Raw genomic sequence first — 27,388 nt, 5'->3', positions numbered from 1 at the left:
AATTTTACCTTCTAGAGATAATCATATGAATATACTTAAATATACACACTTATTTATAAACAAAAGTGAGATCATTTAAAATGAATGTTCTGTGACTTTTTTTATTTATCTTCATGTTTGAGTTTCAAGTTAAGGGGAGACAACAGGACAAAGGGTAGATTTAAATCTCTTAACACATTTTGACATCCCAAAAGGTTGCCTGAATGTGTACTTACTCCAAAAGTGTTGAATGTGTCCCTCTATCCCTTGAACGATACAGGTTTGAACAGCACAGGTCCATATGTACCTGGATTTTTTCAATAAATATGTACCAATCTGCAGTTGGTGGAATCCACAGATGTGAAACCTTGGATACAAAGGGCCAAGTGTAAAGTTACAAGCAAATTTTCAACTGGGGTCCTAAACTCCAAATTGTTCAAGAGTCAACCATATAGTCATTGTATTGTGATAATCACTTATCCTCACCAGTAGAGACCTTGGATTGAATCCCAGGGATAGTGGCTGGCAGCTCCCGAGAGGCAGGGTGCTTTGAGACCCGCTAACAATGGCTGTGGGAACAAGCTCTGATCCTTCTCTGGACATGCAGTGGCTTCTGGTCACTGCACTCTTGGTTCTTGTCTCTGCTTGGTGAATTTGGGTGTGAGCAGAGTCCTGCAGCTCACTTCATGGGAGGACTGGACATACTAATTTGCTCCTAAAAAAACAGAACACAGCAAAAGTGATGGAGGTCATTTCTGAGATCAGGCTATAAGAGATGATGACCTTGTCTTGCTCACATACTCTTTTTTGCTGGTACTTTTTTCTCTTTTACTCAATTTGGTGAAGTTGGCTGCCATGTTGTGAGCTGCCCTATAGAGGCCAATGTGGTATGGAGTTGAGAATGGCCTCAGACCAATAGCCAGTGAGAAACTGAGGCCCTCAGTCTAACAGCCCACAGCTTCTGCCAAAAACTATGTGTGTGATCTTGGAAGTAGATCCTTCCCCAGTCAAGGGTCTAAAGGCTTGACTGGGAAGGTTCTACTTTGAAAGCGGATCAGAGTCAGTGACAGCAGACTGACTCACAATAACTGCCATATAATAAATACATATTGTTTAAGCCACTAAACTTTGGACTCATTTGTTACACAGCAATAGAAAGCTAAGAGCTCCTACTAGTCACAGAGTATGAAATGCTTCATTTTTTCATGAAAATATTTTTAAATATTCAAAGTATTGAGAAGCATTCCTCTAGATGAGAGTTTACAAAAAAAACCACAAGCCAAAATCAACCTGCAGATGAATTGCCCTTTTTTCCTTTGGAGGATGGTTATCTCCACAGAGTTTAATAAACATTTTGAGATAACATTTTAAACTTGGGAGAGTTCACATGCCACTAAAAGCATTAACCTCTCTTGACAAATTGGAAGCTGGGCAATCATGGTCCTCATTTCCACCTGCAAACTGACACCCAAGGCTAAGCAGGGTTGTGCTTAGTTGGGACAGGTATTCACCTGTGTGTTGTAGAATGTACTACTCCTAACTGTTTCCAAATCTGAGGCCAGTGCCAACTGTAACCTATTTCTATATTTCCACCATTTCTTATGGCAAAGTAAGAGAAACTTAAGAGAACATTACAACACAGCAAAATATTGTCCCCATACCTTCATCAGAGGAAAGTAAAGGCCAAGAGGACCAGGAGTTCAGACAGAGCACAGCTCCATGTGATGCCTGCTGAGGCCGAATTTTCAGGATGTTTTCTTCATTCATCTGATGGGGCTTCAGTTAGTATGGCTCCAATTGCCAGAATCTAGCTGATCTGGCTTAACAGTGGTCCTGCTTCTAAAGCCTCCGTTCTCGCTGTTGTTCAGTTTCTTGGCCCTCTTCCCTCTAGAGCCTCTCCCTCCACGTGGTCTTTCCCACTAGGCCTTCCAACAAGAAAGGTGGACTTTTTACAGTCATCTCTCAAGAGTGCAAAAGTAGAAAGGCTTTCTTCAGACTCAGAACTGTCACTGGCCCCGTGTCCCCTCTGACTTATTCTATTGATATTAGTTAAAACAAGTCACAGGCTCAGCCCACATTCTGAGAAAAGGGACTGCACAGGATATGCATGCTGAAATGTGTGATTCATTGGAGGTCGCCAATTTTTAAAATGTGTCTATACCTCTCAGAAATATGCCAGCAGGGACCATCCTAGGTTATTTCACTTAGAAATTAAAGGAAGCGGAGAAAGGGGACCCTAGAGAAGAGGAAAACGTGGAGTCACTTAGATAACACACCAAGAACATGAAAAATGGCCCAGCAGCTGGAAGCTGCCACAGAGGCTACAATGTTCCTAACTGAATACAAACAACTTCTGTAGAATACAATAATCAGGCAAGGCAACCCCATGAATACGATGGAACTTCACGGAGAAAATCACACAATCATACAAATACCAACAGCACAATCTTAGGATCTCTGAGTGCCTACTGATTCTTTACCAAGGCTGGATCTAACTTCTCTGTTCCTCTTATCTCCTAAGTCAATGTTATTGAGAATCACCAAGTTGCCCCGGCACCCAGTCTACGACTGATCTATATTCCCCAGGATGCTCCTCAGGACCATCCAGCATAAGCCCACATTCTACAGGTCCCTCCCAACTCCCACAGTCCTTCTAGATTGTTTGCTCTCCCTTTGCCGTAGACTGTCTCTGACTGTATATTCCTGGTGGTCTTTGGCTGGTAGGCTTTGACACCATTTACTCATTCGTTCATTTTAACACTATTGACTCTCTGTCCATATACTTAGTCCTTTCTTCCGCAGGTTTCAGACATGCCCCAACCCCCCAGGGCCTGATTCCATTTCCAGCACTCTGGCCCCATATGACTAAATCAGTTACATTGATTCTTTCTGGGATGCAGAAGTGCTGTCTTAGCACTGGTCCCAGAAGACCATGAAAAGACGTCCTCATGTGTAAGTATGTGCAAAGGGAAGAGCTTCATCAAATCTCACAGCCTTCTGGGCCCTTCCCTTCTCTTGTAGGCCTGCTTTTCTATCTTTGCAACAAAACTTATCACCTCTCAGAGGTAGACTGGGCTGTGGAACTTACTGACCCCACCTATTAGGTCATGGGTCAGCCTCTTCTCTTTGTATCCCCAGTCAGAGAGAGGGCCCAGCCCTGATCTTGGATGCTCTGATGGAATCCCTCAAGAAGTTATGGGGCAGTGACAGCTAAATTCAGTTAGGAAAGCAAAGAGTAGAGCTTAGGATCAATGTCAAATCCCACCAGTGGTCAGAGAAGAGGATGAAATCAACAGGGATGGCTGGAAATAGGTTGAAGTCTAGAAGAGGTCATTCTGACCACCATTGCTGAGAACCGCTCCATATTCCAGCCATGGTTGACACTTTACATAACTTCCCTCTAAGCTTCTGTTTCCAGGAGTCTCAAGACCATCCTAGAACTCACAAGACTCAATACCAGGTTATATTCATAAGCTAAGGTTTACTACAGCAAAGGACAAAGAGTAAAAGCAAAATGGAAAAGACGTGCGTCAGATAAGGTCCAGTAAGGTTAGGTTCAGGCTTCCAAGTCCTTCCCCCATTGGGACTACATAGGACATAGTTTTCTCTGTAGCAGAGAATTAAGACCTGTGTGAAGTATCTCTGCCCAGGACAGCTCACTCAAGTCTTCAGATCCAGATTCATACAGAGAGCTGGTCACCTAGGCACATCCTGCTCTGATAACCCAAACTCAGGAATCTAGAGAGGAAAGCAGATACATTAGCAGCCTTGATGCTTGCACAGAAAAATTCTGGACGGTACATTTCAGCAATGCCCCATTGATCCAGCCACATACAGCATCATTAATCAGTAGCAAAAAACAAAAAAAAAAAAACAAAAAAAAAACCAGATTCAGAGGGCCACATTCCCAGGAATTGACCAAGGGTTAATCTTGAATCTCGGCTCCCCTGAAGATATACAAGGCTTGAGCAACTAGACCTGCTGCGTTCTTTGCTCACAGCTTCATAATGAGCTTGCACAAGGGGATTGCTAACCTTTACAGAGGAGAGAACTGAGGCTCAGGGATACAAAGTGACAAACTGGGGCAGGGACTTGAACCCAGGACTGTGTGGGAGGGAAAAGTCGTTCAGTCGTGTCTGACTCTTTGCAACCCCATGGACTGTACCGTCCATGGGATTCTCCAGGCCAGAATACTGGAGTGGGTGGCCTTTCCCTTCTCCTAGGGATCTTCCCAACCCAGGGATCGAACCCAGGTCTCCCACATTGCAGGCAGATTCTTTACCAACTGAGTCACAAGGGAAGCCCAAGAATACTGGAGTGGGTAGCCTATCCCTTCTCCAGCAGATCTCCCCAACCCAGGAACTGAACTGCATTGCAGGAGGATTCTTTACCGACTGAGCTATCAGGGTGTGGGAGGGAAGATATATATTATTAGTAAGCAAGGACTCTGAGACTAGATAGGTCTGGGTCCCCAGAATGATTCTGCCGCTAAACCCCAATATTGTCACAGGCAATTTCAGCCCAACTGTATAACAAAAGCAAAAATGATAGCTCTCTCAGAGAACTGTTGCTTGGAATGCCTGAAATAGGGCAGGAGATGTGCTTAGCAGAGTTCACAGCACAGCGTGAGTGCTGTGTGAACTTGAGTCTTTCAGACTGCAGTGACGAGCAGGCGCGATGCATCACGTGACTCCAGCCAGAAGCACAAGAACTGCTCTGAGCGAAGCGGCAAGAGGTGCATTTTCAGTCCAAAGAGGCTGCTGCAGCTCAGCTTATAAACACTGTGGCCTTCACATCCCCTGGGCTCTTCCCTGCTCTATCAGGAGCAGCAGATAGGAGAGGCCCCAGAAGGCAATCCTGGCATCTGCCTTGAGACAGATCCAAGCTGTGGGTCTCATTGCTGGCATGCCAGCCTCTGATGGGATCCTGGGGGCAGGCCTGGGGCTGGGGCTTAGCCTGCACAAGTGCCTGGTGCCTGGGCCAGTAGACAGTATGTTCTCCTCTGCACAGGTGAGGAGTCAGTCCCCACAGCCTGAAGATTATTCCAAGGGCCGGGCCTGGTCTTTGGAAGCCCTTTCCCAGGTGTCTGTGGGTGGCAGGACTCTGACAAGGTCCTCTGTATCATACACCAAGCAGGGGCAGCAGCAAGCAGCTATCTGGTTTGTGGCCACCTTCAAACTTTCAGCGAGGCAGCCAGACTGGGAAGGGGGCCAAGCAATGGTTTAGAATGAACAGACCTAGCTCCCCATGGGGACAGTCCCTCAGGTCTCTGGGTCTCAGTAGCCTCATTTATAAATTGGGGGCAAAATTTTAGTGAAAGGCTGCATGATTCAGAGGATGTAAGGGTCACTGGAGGCCACACCAGCCCACAGATTTGGGTTACCTGGTACTCACAGAACATCTTAACATTTTAAACATCAGAAGACACTTGTCTAAACTCTGAATTTCCAGCTTCTTTTTAAAGGTAGAAGAGGGCTATGATCTGTCACATGTGAACTGCAACCCCACAAAGCCACAGGTAGCTAAAGCTGGGCAGCTGTTCCTTTAGTCAACAGCCTCGCTCCCTTCCCTGCTCAGTCACAGGCCCAGCTTCTTGCTCCTCTGATAGCCAGCTATGTCTGGACCTGCCAACTTCATGGCATAGGCTGCCAGGTGATGCTCCAAGAGTTGGGCCAGATGGAGACTTTTTCAGGCTGGATTCTGATCTGCAGCCCCAGCTCCATCATCTGTGTGCCCCCACGCAGGTGCTGTCCCCAGTCTGGCATGAGGGAAGTTACTTTCCCTGCCAGCCAGCTGTGGACATGAGCAGGATGACTAGGGGTGAGGTAAGGAGTGACCGTGGAGGACCAGAGTGGGGGCAACACTTCCTTCACACCCAGGCAGGGAACCTGAAGCCCCAGCAGGGCCTGACTCCAGGCAATGCACGAGATGCTGGCTTCCTGCCACGTGGCTGGGAAAGAGCAGCTGGAAATCACAGCTATGGGGAGATGAGTCCCACAGGCTGTGGGACATCTGCACGTTTAAAGGCTCTAGGTGGGGGCAGGTCAGAGGTCTCACAGAGTGGGGACCCTGGGGGAGGCAGGACTTTCTACCAACCAGGACCACTGGGCCTCAAGGGCCTGCCTGGGAGGAGGGATCCCCATCCCAGGAAGGATGAGGGTGGGCAGCACTTGTCAACCCTACATCATGCTCTTGGTGCTGAGGGGGCAGGAAAGCAGGCATTCTCAACTCACTGAGTCTGTGTGGCTCCTGGCGTCCCTCTGGGGGGCAGAAGGTAGGCAACCAGAAGCCGACAGGTTCTTTCTCCTTCTAGCAGGCTTCTCTAACTGCTACTCTTGAGTCCTTTCCCTTCGTTTTTGTTTTGATTTTTTTTTTTTTTTTTGCAATCTCCTTCAAGACACCATTGAAAAGTTTCTTCCTTCCTAAAGCTTCCTTTGATCTTTGGGAAAAACTCCCTCTTCCTGCTGTCCCCAGGGCCTTGGACACCACCAGGTTGCCCCACAGCTGCCAGCTCTATATTGTGATGGGATAGTCACAAAGCTGAGTCCCCACTAGGCCCTGAAAGCTACTGACAAGGGCCACCTCCTGTGTCCCCGGTACTCAGGCCAAGGGCTGGCACAGGGTGTCTGCTACTTCTATCGTTCATGGGGCAGGGTCACTGTGTCCTCTCAGAGCAGCCACATGCCTGTGGTCCTTGCGCAAGCTGCAGGCCCTCTCCTAGAAGTGTGCAGCCTCATGGTTTCAAGGCCTATGTGTGGCAGGCCCAGGGGACAGGTGGGGTCTGCATGACCTCAGAGGGGTGTGTGCAGGACAAGCGTGAAGTCATGCTTGTTTACAAGGCTCTGACACAGCACTCGTCATTTCCTCCCCGCTGAGCCACACAGTGTTTTTCCAGCTCAGCCAGCCTTTGGCTTATTCTCTGGCATCACACGTTGTCACACTTGCAGCCCACTTCAGCAGTGATGATGCGATGTTTGTCTGCACTTTGGCTTCATGATGAGAGACCCTCCCAGCAGCTGTCTTCTTGGATCTGGCATGGCAAAGTCTGCAAGGTGCCCCAGCTGCAGCTCAACGTGTCTGTGGGGAGCATGAAACAGGCAGAGCTGGCAGCCCAGCCAGGAGGTCCTAGAAGGGAATGATCACAGGGACAGAGAAAGGGGGGTGCCTTCTTGACCATGAATCTCTCAGTGAAGGGCCTGCAGCATCAAGAGTTAAAAATGAGGATGCCAAGAGGTAGCCAGAAGGGCCTCAAAGAGAGAGATGCAGGGAGGGCTAAGAGACCACATGCATCAGGTGGGGGCAAAGGGCTGGCAGGATCACTAGAGAGCAGATGAAGCAAACTGATCTGGAGCTTCATTCCCTAAGTGCTAACCCTGAGGCAAAATGCCCTAAGGAGCCGGACAATGGAGAGACAAACTTCACAGTCTAGAGTGTGCCTGTCCTACCTAAAGGCATTGACTTTCAAAAAGCTTAAAACATGCTTTACTAGTCAAAACAGAAATGTGCATAAATATACAGGTACACACACGTGCGCGCGCGCACACACACACACACACACACACTAATGTGTGCACCTACGTGCTCTCTGCCCTATTTGGCCCACGACCACTTCGAGGTCTCTGGGAAGAAGTCTGTCAGATCCTCACAGTTTGAGGGCAAGTTATTTTGTCTTCAAGGAAGGGTCACAGACTACATCTGATCATGCTGAAAAATGAGGCTTTACTGTAAAGATAGCATGGAGATCTAGCTATTTATCTTATTGAAATACAGTTTGTTGTTATTGTTCAGTTGCTAAGTCATGTCCGACTCTTTGTGACCCCATGGACCAACACACCAGGCTTCCCTAACATTCCCTATTTCCTGGAGTTTGCTCAAAATCATGTCCATTAAGTCAGTGATGCCATCCAACCGCCTCATCCTCTGTCATCCTCTTCTCCTGCCTTCAATCCTTCCCAGCATTAGGGTCTTTTTCACTGAGAAGGCTCTTCCCATGAGGTGACCAAAGTATTGGAGCTTCAGCTTCAGCATCAGTCCTTCCAATGAATATTCAAGGTTGAGTGATTTGATATCCTTGTAGTCCAAGGGACTACAATTGATGAAAGCATCAATTCTTTGGCCCTCAGTCTTCTTTATGGTCCAACTCTCACATCTGTACATAACTACTGGAAAACCATAGCTTTGACTATCCAGACCTTTCTTGGCCAAGTGATGTCTTTGCTTTTTAATATGCTGTCTAGGTTAGTCAAAGTTTTCCTTCTAAGGAGCAAGCATCTTCTAATTTGGCTTCAGTCACCTACCACAGTGATTTTGGAGCCCAAGAAAATAAATTCTGTCACTGTTTCCACTTTTTCCCCTTCTAATTGCCATGAAGTGATGGGACCAGATCCAAGATCTTAGTTTTTTGAATACTGAGATTTAAGCCAGCTTTTCTACTCTCTTCTTTCACCCTCATCAAGAAGCTCTCTTCTTCACTTTTTGCCATTAGAGTAGTATCATCTGCATATCTGAGGTTATTGATCTTTCTTTTGATAATGTTGATTCCAGCTTGTGATTCATCAAGTCTAGCATTTTGCATGATATACTCTGAATACAAGTTAAATAAGCAGGGTGACAAATAAAGCTTTGTACTTCTTTCCCAGTTTCATGTCCTATTCTAACTGTTGCTTCTTGACCCACATACAGGTTTCTCCCGAGAAGGTGGCCTGTTATTGCCATCTCTTCAAGAATTTTCCACATTTGTAGTGATCCACACAGTCAAAGGCCATAGCATAGTGAAACAGACATAGATGTTTTTCTGGAATTCTCTTGCTTATTCTATGATCCAACAAATGCTGGCAATTTGACTTCTGGTTCCTCGGCCTTTTCTAAACACAGCTTATACATCTGGGAGTTCTCAGTTCACATACTGCTAAAGCTTAGCTTGAAGGATTTTGAGCATAATCTTGCTAGCACATGAAAGAAATACAGCTGTGCAGTAGTTTGAACATTCTTTGGCATTTCCCTTGTTTGGGATTGGAATGGACAGTGAGCTTTTCCATTCCTGTGGCCAGTGCTGAGCTTTTGAAATTTGCTGGCATATTGAGTGCAACACTTTAACACCATCATCTTTTAAGGTTTTATATAGTTCAGCTTTATGAAAATACAATTTACATACAGTAAAATGCACAAATCTTAAGTACAAAAGTAGTGAGTTTTTATCTATGTCTCCTTTGCCAACAAAGGTCCGTCTAGTCAAGGCTATGGTTTTTCCTGTGGTCATGTATGGATGTGAGAGTTGGACTGTGAAGAAACCTGAGCGCCGAAGAATTGATGCTTTTGAGCTGTGGTGTTGGAGGAGACTCTTGAGAGTCCCTTGGACTGTAAGGAGATCCAACCAGTCCGTTCTAAAGGAGATCAACCCTGGGTGTTTTTTGGAAGGAATGATTCTAAAGCTGAAACTCCAGTACTTGGACACCTCATGCGAAGAGTTGACTCACTGGAAAAGACTCTGATGCTGGGAGGGATTGGGGGCAGGAGGAAAAGAGGACGACAGAGGATGAGATGGCTGGATGGCATCACCGACTCAATGGACGTGAGTCTGAGGGAACTCCGGGAGTTGGTGATGGACAGGGAGGCCTGGCATGCTGCAGTTCATGGGGTCGCACAGAGTCAGACACGACTGAGTGACTGAACTGAAATGAACTGATGGACAGAGGAGCCTGGTGGGTTGCTGTCTATGGGGTCGCACAGAGTCAGACATGACTGAAGTGACTTAGCATGCATGTATGCATACCCACGTAACCTCCACCTCAGTTCAGTTCAGTTCAGTTCAGTCACACAGTCATGTCCGACTCTTTGTGACCCCATGAATCGCAGCACACCAGGCCTCCCTGTCCATCACCAACTCCCGGGGTTCACTCAGACTCACATCCATCAAGTCCGTGATGCCATCCAGCCATCTCATCCACTGTCATCCCCTTCTCCTCCTGCCTCCAATCCCTCCCAGCATCAGATTCTTTTCCAATGAATCAACTCTTCTCATGAGGTGGCCAAAGTACTGGAGTTTCAGCTTTAGCATCATTCCTTCCAAAGAAATCCCAGGGCTGATCTCCTTCAGAATGGACTGGTTGGATCTCCTTGCAGTCCAAGGGACTCTCAAGAGTCTTCTCCAACACCACAGTTCAAAAGCATCAATTCTTCGGCACTCAGCTTTCTTCACAGTCCAACTCTCACATCCATACATGACCACAGGAAAAACCATAGCCTTGACTAGACAGACCTTAGTCGGCAAAGTAATGTCTCTGCTTTTCAACATGCTATCTACGTTGGTCATAACTTTTCTTCCAAGGAGTAAGAGTCTTTCAACTTCATGGCTGCAATCACCATCTGCAGTGATTTTGGAGCCCAAAAAAATAAAGTCTGACACTGTTTCCACTGTTGCCCCATCTATTTCCCATGAAGTGATGGGACTGGATGCCATGATCTTCCTTTTCTGAATGTTGAGCTTTAAGCCAAGTTTTTTGCTCTCCTCTTTCACTTTCATCAGGAGGCTTTTTAGCTCCTCTTCACTTTCTGCCATAAGGGTGGTGTCATCTGCATATCTGAAGTTATTGATATTTTTCCCGGCAATCTTGATTCCAGCTTGTGTTTCTTCCAGTCCAGAGTTTTTCATGATGTACTCTGCATATAAGTTAAATAAGCAGGGTGACAATATACAGCCTTGACGTACTCCTTTTCCTATTTGGAACCAGTCTGTTGTTCCATGTCCAGTTCTAACTGGTGCTTCCTGACCTGCATTCAGATTTCTCAAGAGGCAGGTTAGGTGGTCTGGTATTCCCATCTCTTTCAGAATTTTCCACAGTTTATTGTGATCCACACAGTCAAAGGCTTTGGCATAGTCAATAAAGCAGAAATAGATGTTTTTCTGGAACTCTCTTGCTTTTTTGATGACCCAGTGGATGTTGGCAATTTGATCTCTGGTTCCTCTGCCTTTTCTAAATCCAGCTTGAACATCAGCAAGTTCACGGTTCATGTATTGCTGAAGCCTGGCTTGGAGAATTTTGAGTATTACTTTACTAGCATGTGAGATGAGTGCAATTGTGTGGTAGTTTGAGCATTCTTTGGCATTGCCTTTCTTTGGAATTGGAATGAAAACTGACCTTTTCCAGTCCTGTGGCCACTGCTAAGTTTTCCAAATTTGCTGGCATATTGAGTGCAGCACTTTCACAGCATCATCTTTTGAGATTTGAAATAGCTCAACTGGAATTCTATCACCTCCACTAGCTTTGTTGGTAGTGATGCTTTCTAAAGCCCACTTGACTTCACATTCCAAGATGTCTGGCTCTAGATGAGTGATCACATCACCATGATTATGTGAGTCATGAAGGTCTTTTTTGTACATTTCTTCTGTGTATTCTTGCTACCTCTTCTTAATATTTTCTGCTTCTGTTAGGTCCAGACCATTTCTGTCCTTTATCGAGTCCATCTTTATATGAAATGGTCCCTTGGTATCTCTAATTTTCTTGAAGAGATCTCTAGTCTTTCCCATTCTGTTGTTTTCCTCTATTTCTTTGCATTGATCACTGAAGAAGGCTTTCTTATCTCTTCTTGCTATTCTTTGGAACTCTGCATTCACATGCTTCTATTTTTCCTTTTCTCCTTTGCTTTTCACCTCTCTTCTTTTCACAGCTATTTGTAAGGGCTCCCCAGACAGGTTTTTTGCATTTCTTTTCCATGGGGATGGTCTTGATCCCTGTCTCCTGCACAATGTCACGAACTTCATTCCATAGTTCATCAGGCACTCTATCTATCAGATCTAGGCCCTTAAATCTATTTCTCACTTCCACTGTATAATCATAAGGGATTTGATTTAGGTCATACCTGAATGGTCTAGCAGTTTTCCCTACTTTCTTCAATTTGAGTCTGAATTTGGCAATAAGGAGTTCATGATCTGAGCCACAGTCAGCTCCTGGTCTTGTTTTTGTTGACTGTATAGAGCTTCTCCATCTTTGGCTGCAAAGAATATAACCTGTAAAGAGCAATATTGCATAGGAACCTGGAATGTCAGGTCCATGAATCAAGGCAAATTGGAAGTGGTCAAACAGGAGATGGCAAGAGTGAACGTCGACATTCTAGGAATCAGCGAACTAAAATGGACTGGAATGGGTGAATTTAACTCAGATGACCATTATATCTACTACTGTGGGCAGGAATCCCTCAGAAGAAATGGAGTAGCCATCATGGTCAACAAAAGAGTCTGAAATGCAGTACTTGGATGCAATCTCAAAAACGACAGAATGATCTCTGTTCGTCTCCAAGGCAAACCATTCAATATCACAGTTATCCAAGTCTATGCCCCAACCAGTAACGCTGAAGAAACTGAAGCTGAATGGTTTTATGAAGACCTACAAGACCTTCTAGAAATAACACCCCCAAAAGATGTCCTTTTCATTATAGGGGACTGGAATGCAAAAGTAGGAAGTCAAGAAACACCTGGAGTAACAGGCAAATTTGGCCTTGGAATGCAGAATGAAGCAGGGCAAAGACTAATAGAGTTTTGCCAAGAAAATGCACTGGTCATAGCAAACACCCTCTTCCAACAACACAAGAGAAGACTGTACACATGGACATCACCAGATGGTCAACCTCCACCTAGATCAATATAAAAACGTTTCCATCACCCCAGAAAGCTCCCTCGTGCCCATCCCTAGTCAATCCATACCTGTCCCACCCCCAGAGGCAACCACTGTTTGCATTCTATAATTATGCATTAGTTTAAGCTGATTTTATACAAATCAGTTTGTATAAATTGAATCATACTGCATAAACATTCTTGTACATGTTTGTGTGAAGTCGTGGTTTTGTTTTTCTTGGGTAAATGCCTAGAATAAGATTGCTATGTCATAAATTATCAGTATGTTTAAGGTCATCAGAAACTGATAAGCAGTTTTCCAAAGCAATTGGACCATTTATACTCTTACCAGCAATGAGACTTGTTTCATCCCTTCATCAGCATTTGGTACTGTCAGTTTTGTAAGTTTAGACAGGCAAAGGGCTGGGTAGTGGTATTTTGTTGAATTTGTATTTTCCCGATGAGTAATGAAACTAAGCACATTTTCATATGTCTATTGATCATATTGGATATTTGGATATCTTTTGTAAAGTACCTATGCAAAATTTTCTTTTTGTTTTTTATTGAGTTTCATCATTTTCTTTTTTAATTAGTAGGGGCTCTTTATAAATTCTAGGTATCCTATATATTCTAATCCTTTGTAAGATATATGTACTATGAATATTTTCTCCCAGTTCGTGTCTTGCCTTTTCTCTTCCTTAATGGTATTTGTGGTGAACAGAAGTTTTCTATTTCATTGAAGTCAAATTTATCTTTTTGTGTTTTATGATTAAGGCTATTTACATACAGTTTAAGCAATATTTGTCTACTCTAAGATCATGAAAGTATTTTCCTGTTTTCTTCTAGCTGCTTTATTATTTTATCTTTCACATTTAGTTCTATGTTTTATTTCAAAGTAATTTTTTTTGTATGATGTATGGTAAGGGATCAAGGTTCACTGTTGTATATAAATTTCCAGTTGAGTTGTGTGTTTGTGTGTTAGTTGCTCAGTCGTGCCCGACTCCTTGCAACCCCACGGACTGTAATCCACCAGGTTCCTCTGTCCATGAGATTTTCCAGGCAAGGATACTGGAGTGGGTTGCCATTTCCTTCTCCAGGGGATCTTCCCAACCCAGGGATCGAACCCGGGTTCTCTTGCACTGCAGGCAAATTCTTTACCGACTGAGCTATAAGGGAGGTCTTCCCTTCCACATTACAGTGAAGCCTGTGTTGAAAACATATGTGTGAATCTATTTCTGGGCTCTGTATTCTTTCCATTGGTCTGTCTGTTCTTATACCAACAGAACAATGTCTTGATTACCATAGCCTTGTATTAATCTCGATATCACACAGTGTAAATCCTCCAGCTTTGTCCCTGTTCAAGTTTGTCTTAGCTCTTTATATTTCCCTTAAATAAAATTTATATTTTATTTTTATGAAGTAATGTTTTCTTTAATCTTTTCCTGATATAAAAAGTAATGCATGTTCATTGATCCATAGAAATTTTAGAATCAGCTTATTAAGTTTGCTGAAATTTTCACATTGAACTTATAAATCGACTTAAAAAGAATTGATCTTTTAACAAGAATGGCCCTTACAATCCATGAACATGGTACACCTCTCTATTATTTAGAACTTCGCTAATTTCCTTCAGTGCACGTGTGCGTAGTCACTTCAGCTGTGTCCGACTCATTGTGACCCTATGGACTGTAGCCCACCAGGCTCCTCTGTCCATGGGGATTCTCCAGGCAAGAGTACTGGCGTGGGTTGCTGTGCCTTCCTCCTGGAGATCTTCCTGACCCAGGGACTGGTCCCTCATCTCTAACGTCTCCCACGTTGGCAGGCAGGTTCTTTACCACTAAAGCTGCCTGGAAAGCCCAATTTCCTTCAGTAGTGTTTTGTATTTTTAAATGTATAAATCTTGTACATTTATCATTAAAAATGTTAATATTATTGTATTGAGTATTTTTTGTACCACTTTGGTCTCTTTATAATGGCAACTCTATTCTTCTCTTTCTCTCAACCATCGTGTACATACTCTCAATCTAAATTTTGAAAGGAGCCATCTGATTGAACTATTCATCACTACAGTCTCCCTAAGGAGAGGACTGCTCTTGAGTCTGATAACTAACCTGAGCTGGAGTCTTCAAGTACAATTTTTTTTTTTCACAGAAAAGAGAAACTCTGTGTGACAGTCACTGTGACTGACACACCTGCAGCAATTCTATAGTGCATTGAATGCTGTACCCTCACCCAAAGGTATATCCACTTAGAACCTCAGAATGTGACCTTGTTGTTCTTGTTCAATTGCTAAGCTGTGTCCGACTCTTTGAGACTCCCATGACATGCTCCCATGGACTGGAGCATGCCAAGCTTCCCTGTCCCTCACCATCTCCTGGCGTTCACCCAACTTCATGTCCACTGAATCGGTGATGCCATCGAACCATCTCACCCTCTGCTGCCCTCTTCTCCTTTTGCCTTTAATTTTCCCCAGCATCGAGGTCTTTTTCAATGAGTCAGCTCCTGGCATCAGGTGGCCAAAGTATTGATGCTTCAGCATTAGTCCTTCCAATGAGTATTCAGGGTTGATTTCCTTAGGATTAACTGGTTTGATCTCCTTGCTGTCCAAGGGACTCTCAAGAGTCTTTTCCAGCACCACAATTCAAAAACATCAGTTCAACATTCAGCCTTATTTATGGTCCATCTCTCACATCCATACATGACTACTGGAAAAACGATAGCTTTGACTATATGGACTTTTGTCAGCAGAGTGGTGTATTTGCTTTTTAATATGCTGTCTAGGTTTATCACAGCCTTCCTTCCAAGAAGCAAGAATCTTCTAATTTCATGGCTTGAGTCACCATCTGCAGTGATTTTGGAGCCCAAGAAGACAAAATCTGTTACTGTTTCCACTTTTTCCCCTTCTATTTGACATAAAGTGATGGGACCAGATGCCACAATCTTAGTTTTTTCAATGTTGAGTTTTAAGCCAGGTATTTCTCTCTCTTTCTTCATCCTCATCAAGAGGGTCTTTAGTTCCTCTTCACTTTCTGCTGTTAAAGTGGTATCATCTCCATATCTGAGGTTGTTGACATTTCTCCTGATAATCTTGATTCCAGCTTATGCTTCATCCAGCCTGGCATTTTGCATTATGTACTCTGCATATAAGTTAAATGAGCAGGGTGACAATAAACCAGTCAGTTTTTCCATCTCTGGTTCTAACTGTTGCTTCTTGACCTGCATACAGATTTCTCAGGAGACAGGTAACGTGGTCTGGTACTCCCATCTCTTTAGGAATTTTCTACAGTTTGTTTTGATTCACACAGTCAAAGGCTTCCAGTGAAATGGAAATAGTTGTTTTTCTGGAATTCCTTTGCTTTCTCTATGATCCAATAAATATCAGCAATTTGACTTTGATTCCTCAGCCTTTTCTAAACTCAGCTTGGACATCTGGAAGTTCTCGATTGAAGTACTGCTGATGCCTATCTTGAACGATTCTGAGCATATCCTTACTAGCATGGGAAGTAAGCCCAATTGTCTGGTAGTTTGAACATTCTTGAAATGTTTGAGACTCCATGGACTTAGTTTGAAATCTGAATGCAGGTCAAGAAGCAACAGTTAGAACCGGACATGGAACAACAGACTGGTTCCAAATTGGGAAAGGAGTACATCAAGGCTGTATAATGTCACCCTGCTTATTTAACTTAATGCAGAGTACATCATGCAGAATGTTGGGCTGGATGAAGTACAAGCTGGAATCAAGATTGCAGGGAGAAATGTCAATAACCTCAGATATGCAGATGACACCACCCTTATGGCAGAAAGCAAAGAGGAACTAAAGAGCTTCTTATTGAAGGTGAAAGAAGAGAGTGAAAAAGCTGGCTTAAAACTCAACATTCAGAAAACTAAGATCAAGGTATCTGGTCCCATCATTTCATGGCAAATAGATGGGGAAACAGTGAGAGACTTTATTTTCTTGGGCTCCAAAATCACTGTAGATGGTGACTGCAGCCATGAAATGAAAAGAGGCTTGCTCCTTGGAAGAAAAGTTATGACAAATCTAGACAGCATATTAAAAAGAAGAGACATTAGTTTGCCAACAAAGGTCCATATAATTAAAGCTATAGTTTTTCCAGTAGTCGTGTATGGATGTGAGAGTTGGACCATAAAGAAAGCTGAGTGCCAAAGAATTGATGCTTTTGAACTGTGTGTTGGATAAGATGCTTGAGAGTCCCTTGGACTGCAAGAAGATCAAATCAGTCAGTCCTAAAGAAAATCAATCCTGAATATTCACTGGAAGGACTGATGCTGAAGCTGAAGCTCTAGTACTTTGGCCAGCTGATGAGAATAACTGACTCACTGGAAAAGACTCTGATGCTGGGAAAAGTTGAAGGCAGGAGGAGAAGGGGATGACAGAGGATGAGATGGTTGGATGGCATCACAGAGTACAATGAACATGAGTTTTAGAAAGCTCCAGGGGTTCATGATGGACCAGGAAGGCAGGTGTGCTGCAGTCCATGTGGTCGCAAAGAGTTGGACACGACTGAATGACTGAACTGAACTGAATCATGAAAACAAAGTAAAAGCAAAATGGAAGTATTAAATTCTAGCTATATAATTGCTTTGGAAGGCTATACAGTGCAATGGTTAGAGCACGGATTTAGAAGCCAGCCTTGTGGTGCAGGAAGCCACCACTTCTTGCACCCAGATGAGAAGTTGCATTTTCCAGCTTCACTTACAAATGGAGGTAAGTAAGGAGTTGTAATTGGGCCTTTTGAGAAAGGTTGACTTTTTATAATTCTGTTCCTTATCTTTCCTCCCCATTTTTTTCAATTTAGACTCTTGTTACAATAGCTGAAGCTTTAGCAGCCATCTTTTGAGCATGAGGATGATTGCCACAGGCTGAGAATGGTGGAACAGGAAAGTGGGAGAAATCTGGACCCTGGTGATATCATGGAGCCATCACACTAACTGTAGCCTGCCTAGGCCCAGGCTGCATTTACATGGATAGAAATGCACTTGTCTTGTTTAAGCCACTGTCATTTCCTGAATATAATTTCCAGCTGAAAGAAGTGACAAAGGAGCCAGCTCACCCCACTGCAAGAGCCTTGCATACAATAAGCCTCTCCTAGCCTCTGCCTGCTGCAGGCCAATCCTGAGGAAAGCAGGAGAGGGAGCCCCAGGGGAGTCACAGGCCTATGCTTTCCAGCCATGCAGCCTACATGGGAACATATGGGGCATCAGCCATGTTGTTCTGGGAGCCCCTAGGCTGTCCAAGACACCTCGCTGTCTTTAGCAGGTTGACTCAACACCAGAAACCTAAGCTTCTTGGGACAAAAACACTACAGATATCTTCAAATCCATCAGGACTCAATTTTCCTGTGCTCTCCTCCCTGCTGGCTAGCAGCTCAGCCAAAACCAGTGCCTCACACTCTGAAGTGGGAAACTTTCTACCCGAAAACCTAGCCTCATTTCATGGAGGACTCACGATTGGAGGCCCCTTTCTGAGGCCCCAGGACGTCATGCATCACCATTTGCAGCCAGAGCTGCTGGGCACATGTTAGAACAGGGACTCCCTTATGAGAGCTCTTCAAGTTCCCTGTATCTTGTGTTCAGTTTTCAGAACCACTGGGCAGACCCTTTCCCTCAAAAGCCTGTAGGTCTGGGGGCTTCTATGGCCTTTCTCAGCCCCATACATCCCATAATACTGTTGACCAGGAGTTTGTCCAAGTCCGCATGCTCACAAACACTGCTGCCTTCCTGTGGGTACCAAGCACGTCCCTTGCCCAGTGCTCCCAGCAACAATGGCCCTGCTTTCCACTCCTCAGGAAGAGCTTCTGCTTCATCTAGCTTCTTGCACATGTTATTTCCCACCTTGGCCCATATTTTTTTCCTGGTTTGAGAGGGCAAGATTCTGTACGTTAGGGATGCAAATGGTATCAAATTGACTTAAATATCAAAGGGATATATTGGATCATGTATCTGTCGAGTCCAAGGATGGATTTCAGGTGAGACTTGCTCCAGCTGTTCAGATATTATCACCAAGAATCTAACTCTGTTCTATCTGCTCTTCCTTCCATGGCAATGGCGTCTTCCTGATGACCTCAGTTCCTCTAGGTTCTTCTCTCATGTTAACAAACCAGCTCTGACAGTTCTGAACTCATATGCTTTCCCCACACAGAGCTGGAGGTTGGGGCATGGCAGGGTCCCAAGTCCCAAGCCCAGAAGGAAAAGGAGAGGTTTACAGAAGGATAGGCAGATTTGAGGGATGTGGATGTTTTTGCAAAGAGGAAAGGGGCCTGAACCAGTCTCCACAGGAGCTGGTGGTAGGGACAGCAATGATGAGGGTTACACAGTGTTAGGACCACACTGGAGCCAGGACAGGCTCTAAGGGGCAGGCTAGGCCTGAGGTTTAGTCTCTAGGAAGGCTGAGGCACTGGAAACTCCCGCAGGCAGTGTAGCTCGACCAATCAGAAAAATCCCCGTAGCCCCCCGCCCGTGCCAGACCCGAGCCAATCCGGATAGGGATGAGAGGTTAAAAGTCCCGTGCACGCATATGGTTTAGCCAATCAGCTATGCTGTTACAGGAACAAAGAACCGTCTGTATAAAAGTAGATGTGATTCAGAGCTTGGAGCTCTTGTCTGATTCCACTGTGCTGGATGAGACCTGGGCCCTAGCTCGAGCTAGCAATAAACCCCTTTATGCTTTTGCATTGCTGTGGACGTCTTATTCTCTCAGTTTTGGGGACTCAGACTTCGGGCACAACAACAGGTTACCATGGCTACAGCTCTCTGAAGTGGGCACAGCCATCCTCCCCTCACAGAGGAGGGTGTAAGGCTCAGGGAGATTAAGGAACATCCCCAGGTAGATGTGGGTAGGAATGGAGCAGGCTCTATTGGCTTTCCTAAGACTCTTCTCTGGCACTTGGATACTGAGGCCTTGGAGTAGGTGGCCCACCATGAAGATGGAGTAGAAAGGTGGCTGCAGGAGTGGAACTCAAGGGACCAAGCTGAGAAAGGACCTGGGGAGGACCCCTGAGGTCTGGCCTGCAGTGGCTTGAGGTAGGTGCACATCTCAGACCCTCTTATTGCCCTGAGAAACAGCACTGCTTGGACTCTCTTGATGCGCAAGAAATCCAAAGGTTCTGGTTGCTAAACTGAGTTCATGTTTAAAGAAATACACAGGGATGGAGCAGGAGGAAGACTCTAGCTTGGCTGGAGGGCTAGCCTGAAGCATGTGACTTTTATGCAAGGCTTACTGAATTGTCACCACCATCTGGGGTACTATTAACCCACTGTACACATGGGGAGCTGTAACACGGAAATGAGGTCACCTGTTCAAGGTCACAAGCCAGGGGCTCCTGCTGGAAAGTCTCTTGGCCTCAGGCTTGCCAGTCCCAGGAAAGATGGGGAGCAAGCAGTGCTACAAGTGTGTTCCTTCAGAGCCTTCTTCAAGAACCCAGGAGGGTAGGAAGAGGCCAGACTGCCAGGCTCCAGAGTAGATGTTTTACCCCAGCATAGAAAGCCCCATGCCTGCCTACTCCCCTGTTCCCCAGGATGCTGGCCTATTTCTCCAGTACATTCTTGGCAGCATCTTATTCCTGTCCCCCTTGAGACACAGACCTTTCCAAGTGCCTTCCTATTCAGACACACAGTTGAAAGGACCAGGTGTGCAAATTTAACTGAACAAAGTTTCTTTTCTTTCTCACAGTAAGAGTGAAGGCCAGACCTCGGGCTCCTACCAGTGAGAGGAAGGGTTTTGCCCAGCCATCGGCTCAACTGGAAAAAAAGAACACAGCATTCTCAGACAGGGGACCTTCTCTATTTCAGGGACGCAGAGTTCCAAGTTTCAAAGCAGTCTCTGTGTTCATCTCTGAATTTTGGCAAGGACTGACTTGGAGTCTCCAGGACAAGAGGCCTCACATGTGTTACCAAGGTGGCTCCAGGGTTCTCTGAGCTCCTTCCCTGGCTCACAGCTACCACCCCGAGGACACAGACACAGGAAGCAGAAAAACGCACTGAAGTTCTCTCTGAAAAGACTTTTTAGAGTACCTGATAAGTTTATTCTTGCTATTTGTCTTGCTTTAATTTATTGTCATGAATAATACTTTCCTAAAAAATAAACTAAAACAAAGTTATTTTAAAAGGTAAGTTCCCTGATTGGGTTATTTAGAGTTTTGCCTAAAATGAAGCACAGGGCAACCATTAAGAAGTATCTTAATGTGTAAGAAAGAGACAAAAATCTTTTCCTTCTTTCTACATTAAAAAAAATAAAAGACATGATTTTTGAGAAAAAGGTAGACAGAGAGCCTGTTGCAGATCAGCACAGAGGCAGGATCGGTTAGACGGGGCAGTTGACCAGACTCTGCAGGTCCTGGGTCTCTGCCCCCATTCATGCAGCTTGGAAGGGCCTAAGGGCCCCTCAGTATCACTTCACCCTCCATTCGATCCCCAATGCACTTTTCAACCAACACAAACAGCTGCTACACATCAGGCACTGTTCTAGAATCTAAGGCTACAGCAATGGACAAAACAGACAAAAGTCCCTCCCCTCGTGAAGGCCATTCTCATGAGGGAGACGGACGAGTGACACACACCCAGTGGGTGGCCTGCTGACGGAAGTCCTATTCTGAAGACAAGCAGAGCCAGGAGGAAGGGAGAGGCTGGGCCCTGAGGTGTCTGGGGGGCTGGGGGTGGGGATGGCACTTCACTATTAAGCACCATGTTCAGGGAAAAGCTTCTCTGGGAGAGTGGCAGGAGAGCAAAGACCTGAGGAGGCCAGAGAGTCTCCCGCAGGATGCTGGGTGAGAAGAGTACCAAGCAAAGGGGTCAGTGTATGAGGAAACAAGCTCATGGGTTCCAGAAGCAAAGGGGGCTGCCGTTCTGTGTGACTAGATGAAGTGATGGCCGAGAGAGTGGCCGGAAGTGGGGGGGCTGAAACAGTGAAGAGGAGGGACCCTCGGGTAGGGGGTTCCCCAAAAAGCATATGTTCCAGAATCTGTGAATGTGACCTTCTTTGGAAAATGAGTCTTTGCAGACATAACTAAGTAAGGACCTCAAGATGAGATCATCCTGGATTGCCCAGGCGGACCCTAAATCCAGCGATAAGCATCCAAAAGAGAAACAGGAGAGATGCCGACACAGAAGAAAAGCCGATGTGAAGATGGAAGCCAAGGTGAGAATAATGCAGACTCAAGCCAAGGAGTGTCTGGAGCCACCAGAAGCTGGGCGAGGAAAGGGCGGATCCTCCCCTAGGGCCTTCAGAGAAACAGTAGCCCTGCTGACTTCTTCATTTCAGCCCACTGAAGCTGATTTTGGACTACTAGCCTCCAGAAGTGTGTGCTGTGTGACTGTGGGTTGTTTTGTAGTCACTGATTCTGTTATGGCAGCCACAGAAATGGGCCAGGATGAAGGTGGGGAGACCAATGTGGGGGTTACTCCAAGACACAATCACCCAAGTGACTCGCAAGTCCATCACGTCTGCCCATATCCAGGGTCTCCCATGTTTACCCACTGCCTCATGATTTTTTATTTTAAAAAAAAGCATCTCTTTGTGTAAATTTAAATAAACATCTCAAAATGCAATATTAGATCAGTAAGTTAAATAAAAAACTAGATTCATTTTCCATAAATAGAGGGTAGCCATGAAAATAAATTCAAGGAAAGTCAAGTTGTTACCACATTCTAATGACATACCCCAATACCTACTGAGCACTCTGAGCCTGTAGGCACCTCTTTGTGTCTGAAAACATAAAATAGGTCTAGTGTCAGAGAAGCAGCAAAGGCCTTTCGCCTCAGAGAGAGCTGCTCCAGCAGTGCCCTCCTTGTGGTCTACACGGCACACCCACACATGGGCCACCACGGCCTACACCCCTCAAGTCCCTAAACCACCACCAGCAGCAGCCTGGGTGGTGTTGGTCTGTGTCAAACCCAGTGTGTGGGCAGAAGTGTTTCAATGATGGGGACTTGCACCGTGAAGAGGTTGCAACAAGGTTCATTTCCCTGGAAATGAACGGTTAAACTGACGCGAGCTTCTCCCTTGGACAGTGAACAGTCTGGGGATGAGCCCAGGTTTGTTGATATTTTAAAATGTTGAGGTATTAAATGAAGTGCATCAATATTTAGTTACAGATTTATTTTGCTCCACAGGAGACACAAGAGACATGAGTTCAATCCCTTGGTTGAGAATATCCCCTGGAGAAGGAAATGACAACCCACTCCAGTATTCTTGCCTAAAAAATTCCACAGACAGAGGAGCCTGGAGGGCTACAGTCCATGGGGTCGCAAAGAGTCAGACACGACTGAGCGACTAAAAGCAGAGCCGTTGCTTCATGCTCCAAGAGCCTGAGCGCTGAGTAAGTCATAAACCTACATGCCTTCCCCAGCATGTGGGGCAGTGAGGGTCAAGCTGTTTCTTCCCCAGAGCTCCCCAGCAGGGAGTGAGGGTCAAGCTGTTTCTTCCCCAGAGCTGTCTGTTCCTTTGTTAGAGGTTATAGTTCCTGGCTGGCTGTGCTTCCACTTAGCCAACCTTCCCCTTCTGAGTTTCTGATACTGTTTACTGCTTCTGTCCCTGTAGGCAGATGGTGGTGGCAGAACTCCACCATTACAAAGCCTTGGGGCTCTGCACTGTCCCTCAAGGCTTTCCTACATCCTCCCCATACCTTGATGGAGTCTTTTGTTAAATTCTTCTTAACTTACCCTATTGGAATGTGCCCCAGGAAACATATCCTCAGAATGATCCCTGGGACTCAGTTGTTTGCATATTCGAGGAACACAAACCACACCTCCTTGCCAAGGAAAAGGGGGATGTGGAATATCTGGCGTGCAGTGGCATCATGAGTCCCCAGAGGATGGCTGGCGGTGGCATGAGACAAGTGCAGGTAGATGGCAAGGCGTCAAGCAACTGTGATACTCTTGGTCCAGGGAATGGTAACAACCCTACAGCATCATTTGTCAAATGGGGCTTCTGTCCATGGACCGGTGCCATCCTTCAGAAATCAAATACATTTAGAAACGGAGTGAGTGTGAAAATCTTTATGGCATTTTGATCTAGCTGCTGCACTCAAGTGCATCTGAGAGCACAACCAATGTTCTCATTGCACACAGCACAGAACTGTTGGGGTGTTGTCAAAGACTCATGGTGAGTCACACGTGGTGCAGGAGCATCCCTAATGAGGGCTGCAGGACTGTGTTACCGTGTGTGTTACCGTGTGTGGGGTTTCAGAGTTAGTCTTTTCCATAACATGAGAGTATTTAAATGATGGAATTCATTTTTTCCTTTGAAAGATAATTTAAGTTTAATTATAACCTACAAAATTAATTGAAGAAAGTAGGGAAAACCACTAGACCATTCAGGTATGACCCAAGTCAAATCCCTTATGATTATACAGTGGAAGTGAGAAATAGATTTAAGGGACGAGATCTGATAGATAGAGTGCCAGATGAACTATGGACAAAAGTTCAGGACATTGTATAGGAGACAGGGATCAAGACCATCCTCAAGAAAAAGAAATGCAAAAAAGCAAAATGGTTGTCTGAGGAGGCCTTACAAATAGCTGTGAAAAGAAGAGAAGCAAAAAGCAGAGGAGAAAAGGAAAGATATACCCATTTGAATGCAGAGTTCCAAAGAATAGCAAGGAGAGATAAGAAAGCCTTCCTCAGCGATCAGTGCAAAAAAAAATAGAGGAAAACAACAAAATGAGAGACTAGAGATCTCTTCAAGAAAATTAGAGATACCAAGGGAACATTTCATGCAAAGATGGGCTCGATAAAGGACAGAAAAGGTATGGACCTAACAGAAGCAGAAGATATTCAAAAGAGGTGGCAAAAATATGCAGAAGAACTGTACAAAAAAAAATCTTCATAACCCAGATAACCACGATGGTGTGATCACTCACCTAGAGCTAGATATCCTGGAGTGTGAAGTCAGTGGGCCTTATGAAGTATCACTACGAACAAAGCTAGTGGAGGTGATAGAATTCTAGTTGAGCTATTTCAAATCTCAAAAGATGATTCTGTGAAAGTGCTGCACTCAATATGCCAGCAAATTTGGAAAACTCAGCAGTGGCCACAGGACTGTTTTCAAAAGGTCAGTTTTCATTCCAATTCCAAAGAAAGGCAATGCCAAAGAATGCTCATACCAACGCACAATTGCACTCATCTCACATGCTAGTAAATTAATGCTCAAAATTCTCCAAGCCAGGCTTCAGCAATACATGAGCCATGAACTTTCAGATGTTCAACCTGGATTTAGAAAAGGCAGAGGAACCAGAGATCAAATTGCCAACATTTGCTGGATCATCAAAAAAGCAAGAGAGTTCCAGAAAAACATCTATTTCTGCTTTATTAACTATGCCAAAGCCTTTGACTGTGGGGATCACAATAAACTGTGGAAAATTCTGAAAGAGATGTGAATACCAGACCACCTGATCTGCCTCTTAAGAAATCTATACACAGGTCAGGAAGCAGTAGTTAGAACTGGACATAGAACAACAGACTGGTTCCAAATAGGAAAAGGAGTATGTCAAGGATGTATATTGTCACCCTGCTTATTTAACTTATATGCAGAGTACCTCATGAGAAATGCTGGGCTGGATGAAGCACAAGCTGGAATGAAGATTGCCGGGAAAAATATCAATAATCTCAGATATGCAGATGACACCACCCTTATGGCAGAAAGTGAAGAAGAACTAAAGAGCCTCTTGATGAAAGTGAAAGAGGAGAGTGAAAAAGTTGGCTTAAAACTCAACATTCAGAAAACTAAGATCATGGCATCTGGTCCCATCACTTCATGGCAAACAGTTGGGGAAACAGTGGCTGACTTTATTTTTGAGGGCTTTAAAATCACTCCAGATGGTGACTATGGCCACGAAATTAAAAGATACTTATTCCTTGGAAGGAAAGTTATAACCAACCTAGACAGCATATTAAAAAGCAGAGACATTACTTTACCAACAAAGGTCCGTCTAGTCAAGGCTATGGTTTTTCCAGTAGTCATGTATGGATGTGAGAGTTGGACTATAAAGAAAGCTGAGCGCCAAAGAATTGATGTTTTTGAACTGTGGTGCTGGAGAAGACTCTTGAAAGTCCCTTGGACTGCAACTAGATCAAACCAGTCCATCCTAAAGGAGATCACTCCTGGGTGTTCATTGGTAGGACTGATGTTGAAGCTGAAATTCCAATACTTTGGCCACCTGATGTGAAGAGCTGGCTCATTTGAAAAGACCCTGATGCTGGGAAAGATTAAGGGCAGGAGGAGAAGGGGACGACAGAAGATCAGATGGTTGGATGGCATCACCGACTCATTGGAGATGAGTTTGAGTAAACTCTGGGATTTGGTGATGGACAAGGAGGCCTGGCGTGTTGTGGATCATGGGGTCACGAAGAGTTGAACATGACTGAGCAACTGAACTGAACTGAACTGAACAGAATTGATTGTGATTGTTATTAATGGAGATTAATTTTTTAAATATGACAGGACTTGCTCCATTTTAGAGAGAAGTTTAAAATGGATATCTTGAACTTGCTCACTTTAAAATCTCTGTGTTCATTTCTGTCAACACACCTCTGTGTAAGATGGCTTTGGTTTCTCTACTATTGAAATTATGATGGACTTCTCTGGTGGTCCAGTTAAGACTCTGCTCTTCCACTGCAGAGAGCATGGGTTCAATCCCTGGTCAGGGGAACTAAGATCCTCTATGCTGTGTATCCTGAGACACGGCTCCCCAAAATGTTTTTAATAAATAAAATTACTAAAGCAAAGAATAGAAAAAGCTTTAAAAATATATATTATTCCCTGAGTATAGCACTGTGTCAATTGAATGTATTAAATAAATTAACAAGTGATTTGGGGCCTCTTACCAAGTTCCTAGACCAAGTGTGCCTAGACAAGAGGAGAGGCCATGCTCTTGAAAGAAGACTCTAAAACCAGCATTATATTTTAAATCTTCCCTTATGCTTTCCCCAGTGGGACCCACTGTCGTTTTCCAGAGTAACTGTGCACCCTGGGAAAGTACCTAGATCTTTCCAGGAACTGAAAGCTGCCTGTGAAATGATGCTAATTCTTGGAAACCTGAAATGGCCCACTGATCAGAGTGGGGTTTATGGAGGTGAAGTGATAGGTGGAGTCCTTTTATTTTTGTTTTATAAAAACATGTTTATTGTTGGTTTGAAGACAATTACTCTGTTATTACAATCAGTTGGTGGATTTTTTAAATTGACATATACTTGCTTTACAGTGTTGTGTTAGTTTCTGGTACACAACAGTGTCACTCTGCTATACGTACACAAACGTCCCCTCCCTCCGGAACCTCCCTCCCAGCCCCCAGCCCACCCCTTTAGGTCATCACAGAGCACCTTCCCACTAGCTAGCTATTTTAAACTTTGTAGTGTATATATATCAATGCTATTCTCTCAATTCATCCCACCCTCAATTCTCCCAAACCCCATGTCCACAGTCCATTCTGTACGTCTGTGTCTCTGTTCCTACCTTGCAAAAAAGGTACATCAATAGGTAGCTGGAGACTTGACTAGATCCTTCTCATAGAGGGCCCAATCATTATTTCATAAGTCCCAGCATGCATGGAGAGACAGCAACTGGCTTCATACCCAGATGAATCGTCACATTGATTCCCTGACGCGAGGCCATTATGAAAAAAAAGTATAGAGCCTTGGCATACTCCCTTTATCCCAGAGTAAAGTGAAAGCAGCGCTGTATCCCTGGGGTGTGCAGGGATGGGCCCACCCTCAAAGACTTGAAAAATGCAGAGTGGAGATTCTCACAACATCTCCACTTAACTCGCCTGTGTATTCAGTGCAAAT

The sequence above is a fragment of the Oryx dammah genome, unplaced genomic scaffold (assembly GCF_014754425.2).
Source record: "Oryx dammah isolate SB20612 unplaced genomic scaffold, SCBI_Odam_1.1 HiC_scaffold_5, whole genome shotgun sequence".
Classification (NCBI taxonomy): Eukaryota; Metazoa; Chordata; class Mammalia; order Artiodactyla; family Bovidae; genus Oryx; species Oryx dammah.
This window is presented reverse-complemented; position numbering follows the sequence as displayed.